Below are 13,209 nucleotides of genomic sequence, written 5' to 3'. Positions count from 1 at the left end.
GCCAAATGGACCCTCGGTAGTTTTTTGAAGTCTTGTGTATAACAGATACTTTAGGGTCGAAAAAGGCTACATTTTGTATGCTCTAAAATAATTTCTTGGTTATTTTGATTTTGGCTGTTCTGCTGCAAAAACTGAATTCGTGCCTTTCTGCAATTTTTTTTTATTCTTATTGATTATATATTTTTTCTCTTGATAAGATACTCATTTTCTTTGCTTTCTGTGAACTGGTAACCATAAATAAAATTAAATTTAAACTTTGAGGAAACACAGAACTAACCCCTAGAACACCTAGACAGGTATTTTGAATTAGAGGTCTTGCTCTGAATTTCAGTCAAGTGGATCCCGAAGCCTTCTGAAAGGACACTAAAAATATCAATTTTTCGGTCATTTTGACTTGGATCCTATTAACATTTGCCAACCCTGGGCTCAACACATCCGCAGTGTATTCACCCCTTTTCTCCCTACACTCTTATTACCATTATAGGGCATTATACTGGTGGTCTTGATGGGGGAGGATGTACAAAACACGATTCTACAAATGCACTATTTTTTTATTCATATTTTTCTATACTGTTCCTTACAAATCGGATAAAACTTTTAGGTTTGTGTGTGTTTGTGTAGGTGTGGGGGGTTTAATCCCCAACACGCCCTCCCTGGATTCAGCCAAGATGGGGATATATCGTTGGAATATATTCCTGTCATGACAAGCTTGCTACTCCCAGTAAAAGATCCAGCACCTGAAACGTTGATTCGACCCCGTGTGTGCCACCAATGGCTCTAGAGGTGTAAACTTTAGATTTTGCTCACCAGCTTCTATTATATCTATCTTTATATTCTTTGCCATTCCATTTTTTCATGATCCTTTAAGGTTGCACCAATTGAAGCAGATTTTCTTGGATTATCAGCTATTTCTGGATGAAGTCTCTTATAGAGCTCATCGTCTTTTCTTTCGTTTTGAGAATGGATAGCTGTAAACTTACAGTTAAGGGTTTTAGATCATGACAAATTGGTTGTTTGTCTTACAATATGCATCTTTTATAATTTTTATCGTGTTTGCGCCAAAAGTGACATTTTTAGGATAAAACAGCACTTTGCTATGGCGTAACCTATTTTGTTACCTAGACAGGTATCTAGATTTCTCATTTCAAATGAACTTTAATGCCTTCATCTGGTATTGAAAAAATAACTGGTTTAAAACAATCACCCCTTCAAAAAAAAAGAAGAAGAAAAAAAAGAAAAGGAATTGCTTTGGGGTTGTATTTGTCTGTTTGATTTTCTATTAACAAAATCATTTAATTATTTAACTACTATTGACAATGGTTTGCCCTTTAGTGGATTGCAATTATGGTTTCCACAACCAAGAAAAGATTTAATGCTCAACTTAATGTTTAACAATTTAATGCTCAAAATATTGTATTAAGTACGAGATCAGAGCTATTAACTATTGCTATTTAAAAGCAATGAGCCTTGAGAACTCTTGGGAGGGGGTTAGGCACATCCTCAAAAACATCATTTCCGGACCTTTTAAGTACGTTTAACGACAGGGCTGTCTCAAAATTTCGATTTGATGTGTTTGGGGAAATGATAGGCGTGGGAGGGGGCTTAGTTGCCCTCCAATCACTTTCAACTATTAAAAAAGGTACTAGCCTTTTCAATTCCAATCGAATCAGCTCTTCAATGTTTCTACGAGAACAAATTGCCATCTCAAAATTTCTATAAGATATATTTCGGGAAAATATGAGGTGTGAGGGGGGAATCAACCCTTCGATCACTTCGAATTTTAAAAAGGGCACTCTAACTTCTAATTACCAATCCAATTAGCCCCATCTGAAGCTTTGTATGACTACCCTTTCTACCCAGTCCCTATTTACTATAGGGACTGGATATTGCAATATACTAGAGACGACCTCTTAATTCTCCTGTATTGCTATATTCTCCCAGTTCTTATGGCTCAGATTGCATCGGGAGCAGTGGGGTTTAATTGATGCATTTCTTATGTCGTGTTTGGGCTTTTTTTTGCAGTTTTAAGAGCTATTCATAGTTCAACGTTATCAGTGCTCTTATTGTTAATGAAATGAGAAATACCAGAAATATAATAATTATAATATTGTACCAGGAAATTGGCGAAAATAATCCATACTGACTTTCCACATATTTTACTCTTTGGTCCTCATTAGTGAAGAGTGGTATATGTAAATCTAATGCCTCCTTTAACTTCGTCAATTGTATTGTATCTTTGATTTTCGTGATTTCTGGCCTGATAGAGGATTTTGATTCCTCATTGTTTATATTTGGGATTGCGAATGACAGATTTACTCCTTGAGAGTTTATTACTTTCTAGTCAGTAACCTTGCTTAATGAATGGAGTCAATTTTTTTCTGTACTGTTGTAACAGGATAGGGTTCCTACTGTCTTTTGGGTACAGTAAATAACCATAGAATATTTCGTAGATTGATAAATTTTTCTCTTTTCGTGCTTCCTATTAGAGCTTCACACGAGTTAGGAATATCTTGTTACTGTGATTCTTTTAGAGAAAGGTCCAAAATACATGATCCTATTTTCACGTTATAGATTGCGAAAAGTTGTTCATTAATTTCCGTGATATGCACCTTCTGTTTGATATAATATAAAATAAGTTTGCAAATTTTGGCTCTACCGGCATATGAGCACCAAATGTTAAGTGGGTTTTTATTTTATCTAGAATATTTTTCAAGCTTGAGGGGTCTACTAAGTCGTAGGATAGAGTTCCTGCCGTTAGTTCAAATAGTGCGAACTCGAACTTACTGACATCAGTAGCCAGATTTAATACTGACATCGTTACTATATCAACTGAAATCATCTTTAAGCTTGAATAAGAAATCACTTGTCACAATCTTCAAGGGTTATACGGAATTGACGATTGGTCCAAAATGTCTGTAAATTGTTTCGACAACCACCAGCAGTTGCTCCGCGAGCCCAAGCTCCTTCAAAGCTGTTTAGCTCCCACTTTTTCTTGCACTCCTCATCTTCCACTGCCTCGTCGTAAATTTCTGGACTTAAGTGAACTATCTCCATCCGTGAGAAATATTTTTTGTAATCCTTAAAGCTCATCTAAAACTCCCCGTTAATGATGAAAGTGAGGCCAATTTTGTCTTTTTCTTCGTCAGGTATATATTGCCATTCTGGGGATTTGTCACTCCAAGCTCTATTCCACTCAGCCTCGTTGCCCCATGGATTTCTTATTTGTACCATAGGGATCTTACCACTCACACGAGGAGTTTGAATATGGATTCGCCTGACTTCAGTCAGTGACCTTTGATCAATCCAACTGGTGTTTCTGCTTCGACAACTTTTGAGTCTGGCTCAATGGCACAACTCATAAGAGACGTTGTACCACTTTTTACAAGAAATTGGATTTCGATCCCACGGATAAATATGTAAAGTCGATTAGAAAGGAATTGGAGTCTCTGAAAAATAATTTACACATTACCCCACAATTTTTGACAAAATTAAGAAAGTGGTTGTCGGTGGCATTGCGTCCACTCTTAGGAACACAAAAATCATATATAAAATATTCCACTGACCTTACTAATAAGTTAAAAAATTTCACACTGGAGGAGAATTCAATTCTCTGTAGTTTTGATGTGGTGTCCATGTATTCAAATTGTAACGTGAAAAAGTGCGAGGATATATTATGGATTAAATTACAAAAGCACTTTGATGTGATACAAGATGTGACCATGGCGAGTTTGGAGATTGAAGTCATTATGAAATTGGTTATTCTTGCAAATGAACATTCTCTTTATTTTGGTTTTAGAGGTGAATTTTACAAACAGGTGTTTGGTTTGGCTATGGGGGCATCTCTCTCCCCTTTGTTGGCAAATCTCTTCATGGAATCTATTGAAACCTCCGCCATACACAGTTTTAGGCTCTCTCATTGTTTCTGGGGCAGATTCATGGATGATGTGGTTTGCATTTGGAAACACGGTTTAGAGTCTTTAGACCTTTTCCATAAACATTTAAATAGTTTTGACAAAAACGTAAAATTTACAGTGGAGTTTGAAGAAAGTGATAAACTACCTTTTCTGGATGTCTTATTGATTAAAAGTGGGTTCCATTTACTTTTTTCAGTTTATAGAAAGCCTACTCACAGTGATAGGTATTCGAACTTTCACTCTTGCCACCCTATTTCAGTGAAACGAGGGGTTGTGACTGCAATGGTGGATAGTGTTTTCAGAATTTGTTCCCGTTAGTGTTTAGATTCTGAATTGTTATATTTGAGGGATGTTTTATTTTGTAATAGCTACCCGATTAAATTCATTGATGAAATAATATAAAATAGACGCATTAAACACAACAATTGGGTTGTTGGGGATTTACAGTGCACAGAATTAAACTTACCAAAAACTTTCATTTCTTTACCTTATGTACCTACTTTGGGGGAGATGCTTAAAAGAATTTTAGGCAAACATAACTTTGATACTTGTTTCCAATCAGTGAGACCATTAGGTAGTTTTCTTAATTCTGGGAAGGATTTAACCCGGGGAGAGTTAGTTTGTGGGCTGTATAAAATTCCTTCTTCCTGTGATAAGTTTTACATTGGTAGAACTCACTAACAATTTACTGAAAGATCTATTGAGCATCGCAAATCATTAGAAAAAACCCTACAACTAAGAAATTCTCCCGAAACTTTTGTTTCGGCTCTAGCTGAACATACATTCTTTCATCCCGAACATTTTATACAATTTGATGAGGCTATTGGTAGAACTCACCAACAATTTATAAATAAATATCTTTATTCCTCACGCCTCTCAATACAAAATTTCTATACAACTGACACCTTTTTAAAAGAAAAATGTTATGACAGGGCGAAAAGCGGATCGACTGCGGCACGATTTCCATTTAAAGTCGTCCTACGTAAAAAGCCTCGAGATATGGTATGTTTATGTTTAGGCTGTTGGAGAAGGCTTCCAGTGATTTCATCTTTTCTACTGGGAATGGTAGTTTGTTCCAGATCCTGATGACCCGGGGTATGAACGAATGATGGTAAGAATTAGATCTTGCAATCTTCATCTTCACGGGCTCCAATTGCAGACTGTGCGATCTTGTGTTGCTTTGGGGATTTTTTTGGACAAGCTTGTCTTTTACGTTCCCAAAATTCTCATGAACTATCTTGAAGAGGTTCTAAGATCGTTCTTCTTGTCTCAAGTTTATGGAGATTAAGCCTTCTTAGAGCTTCGTCATACGGAAGGTTTCTGAATCCTTGAAGTCCTTTTACAAAGCGTTTCTGGACCCGTTGTATTCTGTCCATATCCTTTTTGAGATATGGCGACCAGATGACAGTGGCGTATTCAAGCTGTGGCCTGACGTAGCTTGTGAGTGATTGTAACTCTTTGAGTGATTGTCAAGGTATCGTAGGGATAGACTAAGTAGCCAGAGAGTATTCGACGCTTTACGCACAACCAGGTTGATATGCTTTTCTGGTTTGAGGTCCCAGCTCAGAATTGCACCTAGGTCCTTTTCACAGGTAGATTTTGTCTGGTCGATACCTTTCATTTTGTATGAGTACATTGGATTTTGGCGGCCAAGGTGGACAACAGAGCATTATGCTAAATTTGGTGAAAGTTGCCATGCTTCGAGCTTCTCTGTCAGGCCATCCAAGTCGCTTTGGATTTGTGATGATGCACTAGCTTCTCCAAGGAGCTTCGTATCGTCTGCAAACAGGCAGAAGTCGGTTTGGGAAATGGCATTTATGCAAATGTCTATGTACATGACGAACAAGACTGTGCCGAGAACACTACCTTGTGGGACGCCACTGGTTGCATCTGTCCATGTGGATAGTGTGCCTGCAACCTTGACTGCTATTTTCTATCATTCAGGTACGCTGAGAACCAATTTTTTAGCTGTCCCTTGATTCCATAGATTTCTAGGCAGTAGATGAGTTTTCACAAGGATATTTGGTCGAAGGCATTAAGTAGATCGATTAGGATAATATCTATTTGAATCCCACGGTCAAGGGTAGACTGGATGTAGTCGTGTATCACTACTATTTGGGAAACAGTAGAACGATTTTTACGGAAGCCATGCTGATGATCTGAGATGAGGTTGTTCAATTCGAGGTGCGAGTTTAACTTTTCCACTATGACCCTTTCCATGATTTTCAGGAAAGGTGAAGTAAGGCTGATCGGGCGATAATTCTCCGGGTCACTCCGTTTCCCTTTTCCTTTGAAAATAGGTGTTACATGGGATAGCTTCCAGGAAGTAGGAAACTTGCATTGCTCGAATGAGATTTGGAAAATTATTGCCAGAGGTTCACATAGCTCGTCTCTCACTTTCATGCCCTTCATTGCTCTTAGAACACTTCTTGGCGTGAAGCCAATGCTCTGGAGCTCGCTTCCTGGGTGTGAGTCTTGGAGTTGAGGTAAACAGCCATCGTCAATAGTGAACGTGCTGGTGAAGAGTTTTACAAGAGCATTCGCCTTATCTAGGCTAGTGCTATGGACCACATCACTTCGATCTAATAGTGTTGGTAGTTTCTGCTCACCTAGCTTGTTTTAAATATCAGTGAAATATCAGCGTTGTTTTAGTCTTTCAATTCTACTGGCCGTCGTCTCGTTTGAAGTTTTCTTTTTGTAGAGTTTTATCTCTCTTGGTTGTTTATTGTCATGTCTGGCCACTTCGGCTTAAGAACGTTCATTCGTCAAGCTTACGGGCAGCAATTAGCCAATTCTGTCAATTTTTATTTTTCTTTGGTTAAAAGAATCTGGAACTATGATAATTAAGGTAATGTTATTGACATAATTACAATATTATGAAGCTTATAACACAACACCTTGCATTAATATGATACACTTGAACAAAATAAAGGTTTATACTATGATATCTAGTTTCAATTGTTTTAATTATACTACTAGTTTCAATGAGACGTACTTTTTAATAAAATTTATTTTAATTCAACTATCTTGCCAATTGATTCAAGGTATTCCAAAATATTAAAGCATATTAGTCAAGTTATTTATACATCAGCAATTAAAAACACTTGTCGGTTTTATAACGTTCTGCAAATCACTACTGGCATATTCTGAATAATTTTTTACTAATTTCGTTTTGTAATTGTTCACTTTAAGTATGTTTAGCCAATAATCACAGCTGGCACATTTTGTCATAATTTATCAATAAGTTGTTATTTTCTTTCACATCTAATCCATAATTTTTATCGTGTCTACTGCCTATTTCTCTTTTTGTTTGGGTTAATTATTGTTCATCCTTTAGTATAAGTTTTTGATGCTTAAACTCTTCACTAGGTTTGTTGAAATTTGTAATGTTTCTTAAAAATTCGTTAAAGAGTTTTTTCTAGTTTTTATCTTTGAAAGGGTGTTTCATTCGGACAGTTATCGAAACCTTAATTGTATACGTCGATTCATAAGTTATAACATTACAGCTTACTTGGGGCTATTAGATGTTGATGCCTTGGGTTTCTTTATAGCTTTGGTTGCAGCTGATCTGTTGATTGTTCTTGTCGGAACATTGTATGTGTGTTGGATGTCTTGCTTTGTTGAGATACTGTTCAAGTATTACTCAATATCAGATCGTGTATAATTTTCAACTGTATACATTTTCTTCTTACGTCAACTTAGTCTTGTTGTACTGGTATTGGGGATGTTGATCTTCGTTATAAGAATGGAATTAAAGGTGATTATTGAATAATCATAGTTGGTATTTTCCCAAACAACTGGTATTATTGAGGTGGTCTTGTATTATTGAGGTTGTTGTGGTATGGGAAATATCAGTTGTGTGGGTTTTTGGGCATTTTTCGGTGGTTGATAAATCATGGCAATAGATGTTACTCGTTCCTTGATTTTTTACCATAATGGATGGTTGGTTGGTGCCATAGTATTATAGTTCCTATAATAAAAATTTCTTGGCAGAATCCCATTATTAATAAGCAGAATAACACATAAAAACAGGTAACATCATTATAACAAAATTGTAAATAATACATAAGTAATATTTTAAGCATTATTACTTCGCCACTAATTACAATATTGTGGCGGTGAATACAAGATCACTGTTTTATAAAATAGCTAACTACTTTGTAAGTGTTAGAGGTCTTAATTTTGCATATAATATATTCTGCCAAATTGTATATTTTTCTGATGTATGATTGTGTTGAAAAGAAATACAACTTATTGTGGCATAGTCTTTCAACTTCTATACATTAGCAATATTTATTTACTATAGGGACCGAATATTGCAATATACTAGAGACGACCTCTTAATTCTCCTGTAATGCTATATTCTCCCAGTTCTTATGGCTCAGATTGCATCGGGAGCAGTGGGGTTTAATTGATGCATTTCTTATGTCGTGTTTGGGCTTTTTTTTGCAGTTTTAAGAGCTATTCATAGTTCAACGTTAGCAGTGCTCTTATTGTTAATGAAATGAGAAATACCAGAAATATAGTTATTATAATATTGTAGCATATGTTAATCTAATGCCTCCTTTAACTTCGTCAATTGTATTGTATCTTTGATTTTCTTGATTTCTGGCCTGGTAGAGGATTTTGATTCCCCATTGTTTATATTTGGGATTGTGAATGACAGATTTACTCTCTGAAAGTTTATTACTTTTCAGTCAGTAACCTTGCTTAATAGTGATTGTTCCAACGTCCTGTAAGAGTAGTTCAGTTTGATGAATGGAGTCAATTTTCTCTGTACTGTTGTAATAGGATAGGGTTTCTACTGTCTTTTGGGTACAGTAAATAACCATAGAATAGTTCGTAGATTGATAAATTTTTCTCTTTTCGTGCTTCCTATTAGGGCTTCACACGAGTTGGGAATATCTTGTTATTGTGATTCTTTTAGAGAAAGGTCCAAAATACAAGATCCTATTTTCACGTTATAGATTGCGAAAAGTTGTTCATTAATTTCCGTGATATGCACCTTCTGTTTGATATAATAATTTTAGTTTTTATTTTCAGGCCGAAAAAAGTAATTTTTCAAATTTTCTATAATTTGCTGCAAAAAGTGGATTGTACCACAAGTAGATAAATAAATATTTTTTTTGTGACTAAACCAGAAAGCCTGTACTCCATATCTACAAGTACAAAAATGAAAATTGACCATAAAATACATGAGAAACAAACACACAAAAAATTCAAAATAAACTAAAGAAAAAAGAGTAAAAAAAGACTACTCTAATTACTAAAGACCAATTAAGTTTAGAAGCACTAAGTAAAGACAAACTATAAGGAAAGAAGAGTAAAAGCTCATTTAAATATTTTATCAAAAGCGAAGGAGGAAAAGAATAATTGGCACAGTCACAGATGATATCAAAACGATTTTCAACACCACCCACGAGCAGAGTGTATTGTCCATTTTCCCGATTCTGCGAAGGATATAATTTAGGTGGCTATGACCAGTTACAAAATGGGTTAAGGGAGAAGACACTGAAGACAAAGGGTCATCCTTACTACAAAAAATTCATGGTTCATCTACCGAACTATTGAAATATAGTGTACCAATTATGATATATTGCATTGGTGAAAACGGTACATGGCAGAGCCAGATGGGATTGGTATTGTTTCTTGTATTATAATTGATCAGCTAAGAAATTGAGCAGCTAATTCTTTAGTAAAGGTTCTATAATCAGCTGAATGATGAAACAACGGCAGTACAGGGGGTGAAAAATATAGCCAGACACTGAGAAAATCTTTGTTAAAATAGCGTAACAAATATATTTCAACAGCCTTATGATTATTAGGAGTTCACCAGAAATGGCGTCTATAACCTCAATTTAAAAAGTCCTTAAAGAATTTGAAATTGAAATCAGGGGACGCCTTTCAGCTAAAAGTGTGACTGTGTTGGAACAAACTAAGGTTGGATAGGACAATGCATTTCACAGATCCATTCATGGATTACACCATGGAAATCCTTGCCTTGGCCAGTAAAAGAGACAAAAAAGTACCCAACAGTCGTTGGAATTCTGCCAAAACCAAAATCGTACAAAGATCACCTCAAGCAGTTAAAAACGTGCATGATAGCTTCCTAATTGTACTAGTACTGGGCATAATTAAATTTGATGGATAAACTTTTTTTAAGCCAAAACAGGCAATAAAAAATTTCATTCAATTAAAAATTCCATTCAAGCATTGGTTAAACATTTAAAGTACAACAGCCTTATAAAAACTGAAGAAACATTTTGAAGTCCCAAGGAGTTTTAAAACCGGTTATGTATTACTTTAATTATGGAAAAGTTCAAGTGGAAACAAATATTATATGCCAACTTAAAAAACTAAGTCCAATTTTCGCCATTTAAGTACTTTTTTATAGGAATAATTATGGAATTCTTTATCATGACATTAAGAAGTTGGGTGATTTCACTTAAAGGTTGGTTTTGGCTTGACAAACTGCATAGAGGCATTATCACCGAGTTTGGCACTACTGCTATTGAACTGTCAAATGCTTACAGCAGAAAAATGAGGGTAAAAAAATAAATTCAAATACACTGAAATTGCATGTGTGCTCACTCTTGTTGCAATCAGTCTTTTATGCAACTGCAACAACGCGTCTCTAATATCACTATAAACAGAGTCTCCAATAATTGTTGGATAAAACTATTCACAAATTGGCATGTATGTACACTCTTGGAATACTAAAAAACTATCCAGCACTGTTTGAAATGAATCTACTGAGAATTCAGACTGAAGTTTCATTGTGTCCGCAAATTTGTGAACTTTTTTATCATATCACTCATATAGGCTTCCTTAATACTACATGTTGACATTCGATTCTTTGACACTCTTTCTGTTAAAAAGTCTAGAAGAGCAGACAGGGTTGCAAATTTTGCTCTATCATAAGCACACCCAGAGCTTAGGTTAACATAAAATTCAATGTATGTGTCGTTATAAGTCGTGACGTTGTTCAGCGCCTTTCTCTTGCATTGAGTTTGATATTCCTTTAAATAGACGAATTATAAATTCGCGCTCTTGACTAGAATCCAGTGTAACTGCCTTTATGGAGAAAGTTCCAGGAAACGCTTCACTTCTTCCACAAATCGTTCGGTTGTTTAAATATTCGGATTGACCTAAGAATTCGGGTTTTTCGGCATCATTAATCTTATTCATAATAAATCCAATGAAAGGATGTCTCTCTCCAAATTTATGTTGAGATCTGCGACTTTTCTGCGTGAGGCAGACAATCAGGGCGTACCTGCCTTCATCCTCATCAGAATCTTCAATGGTAAAACGGAATGGAGGACTCTCCCGTATTTTCTCTAAGCCACCAGCAGATTCTTCGCGTACCCAAGCTCCTTGAAAGCTGCGTAGGTACCAGATTTTGTTATATTCCTCATCTTCATAAACTTTATCAAAACTTTGGGGATTTAAGTGGACTACCACCATTTTCGTAAAATATTTTCTGAAATCCTTAAAGGTCATCCAAAACTCCCCGTCAGGTTGGAAGCTTAGTTCTATCCTTCTCTTCTCTTGGTCAGCTATATCTTGCCATTTTGGTGAATTGTCACTATAAGTTCCATTCCACTCCTTGTGGTTCCCCCTGGATTTCTTATTCGATCCACGGGGATCGTATTACTGGCGATTCGGCTGAAGTTAGTAATACTGTAGGCGTGGCGTCTATATAATTTAAATTTTGTTTGATCTCCGGAACCGTCTTGGGCTGACTTAATATTACAAGTCAGAAGACATGATCTTTTAAATGATGTATCCGCTATTTTAAAAAGCTTCCGATGCGCTTTAGGATCATGAATAATTGTCAGTCCCCCAGTAAAGTCCTCCAGGGCTTCGGATTCGTTGCCACCATTAAGGGCGTCATAGCTCCAATGCAACTTGGCATACGCCTTCTCCAACAATGCACTCCAAAAGCTTCTTTTTCTTGGGAATGAGCGTAGATAATTTCATCAGAGTTTAGTAGAGTTGGTAGTCTGTCATCAATTATTACATTCTGCCATTGGCCATACTGCCAAAGCCTAAAGCGGAAAATTCCAGCATATTCGCCATAGTCAAAGGACTGATCTTCTGGTATGATCTTCTTGAATTGAACTGGATTTAGACTCAAACTGATCATTGCCGCCACCAGCCAACATCTACCTCCTTGCAGCCCTTTCCCATTGAGCCTAGTCGAGTCTCCCACCAGAAACTGTGGTTTCATACCATCTGAGCAGATTTCATGCGGCCTTCGCCAGGTTATTCTCTGATTCTTGAAGTTACCCAAGTTACCCATGGCTTGCTCCAGAGGGAAAGACGTATCTTCAAAAAGTTTTCCTTTTGCCAGTAAATCTTTTTTTATCTTTTAAAAGTGTTGGTCAGATATTATATTCGTCATATTTTGATTTTTGTCATCTTTCCACATAATCCAGTCATCACGTAGTCCAATCCAGTGGTTCAATCCTGTTATCTTGAGCTGGTCTTCACTCTGTGCAGCTTTCTTCTGCAAGTCTTCACCTATTGCCACAACAGCTTGCTCACTTTCTGGTGCTGATTTAGTTTTGTTTTTGACCCACACCATATACAAAGTAAAGAAAACCCAAAATGCCCACAACGATGATAAGTAGGAGTAGATATAAGTAGTCTATAATAATTGAAAAGACTGGCCTTCTTTTTTGATTTTTGGCCATTGTCATCCTCTCTTTATCTGTTCTACTTGGGCGTCCTTTCCTCTTCGTTTCACCGCCATTAGAAATTGTTGCTGCTGGTGTTATATAATATAAAATAAGTTTGCAAATTTTGGCTCTACTGGCAAATGAGCACCAAATGTTAATTGGGTTTTTATTTTATCTAGAATATTTTTCAAGCTTGAGGGGTCTACTAAGTCGTAGGATAGAGTTCCTGCCGTTAGTTCAAATAGTGTGAACTCGAACATACTGATACCAGTAGCCAGATTTAATACTAACATCGTTACTATATCAACTGAAATCATCGTTAAGCTTGAATCAGGAATCACTTGTCACAATCTTCAAGGGTTATACGGAATTGACGATTGGTCCAAAATGTCTGTAAATTGTTTCGACAACCACCAGCAGTTGCTCCGCGAACCCAAGCTCCTTCAAAGCTGTTTACCTCCCGGTCATTTAGTTTGCTCAACTGATCAGTATGCTTGATTAAACCAATTTCTGTCATATATCTACCGGAATATTTATATATTGTTTTCACTGATAGGGTAATCAGAAGTGTCGTCTTCTCCATCCCTGCTTTGTCGGAAATGATTATTAATTTA

At 36.3% G+C, this 13,209-nt stretch overlaps 1 pseudogene; it reads right to left on the bottom strand.

Annotated features, from left to right (window-relative positions):
• Nucleotides 1–2,859: 2,859 nt before the first annotated feature.
• Nucleotides 2,860–12,216, bottom strand: LOC136040296 (calpain-A-like; annotated as a pseudogene).
• Nucleotides 12,217–13,209: the final 993 nt, after the last annotated feature.

This window comes from Artemia franciscana, chromosome 20, assembly GCF_032884065.1.
Source record: "Artemia franciscana chromosome 20, ASM3288406v1, whole genome shotgun sequence".
Taxonomy (NCBI): domain Eukaryota; kingdom Metazoa; phylum Arthropoda; class Branchiopoda; order Anostraca; family Artemiidae; genus Artemia; species Artemia franciscana.
This window is presented reverse-complemented; position numbering and strand designations above follow the sequence as displayed.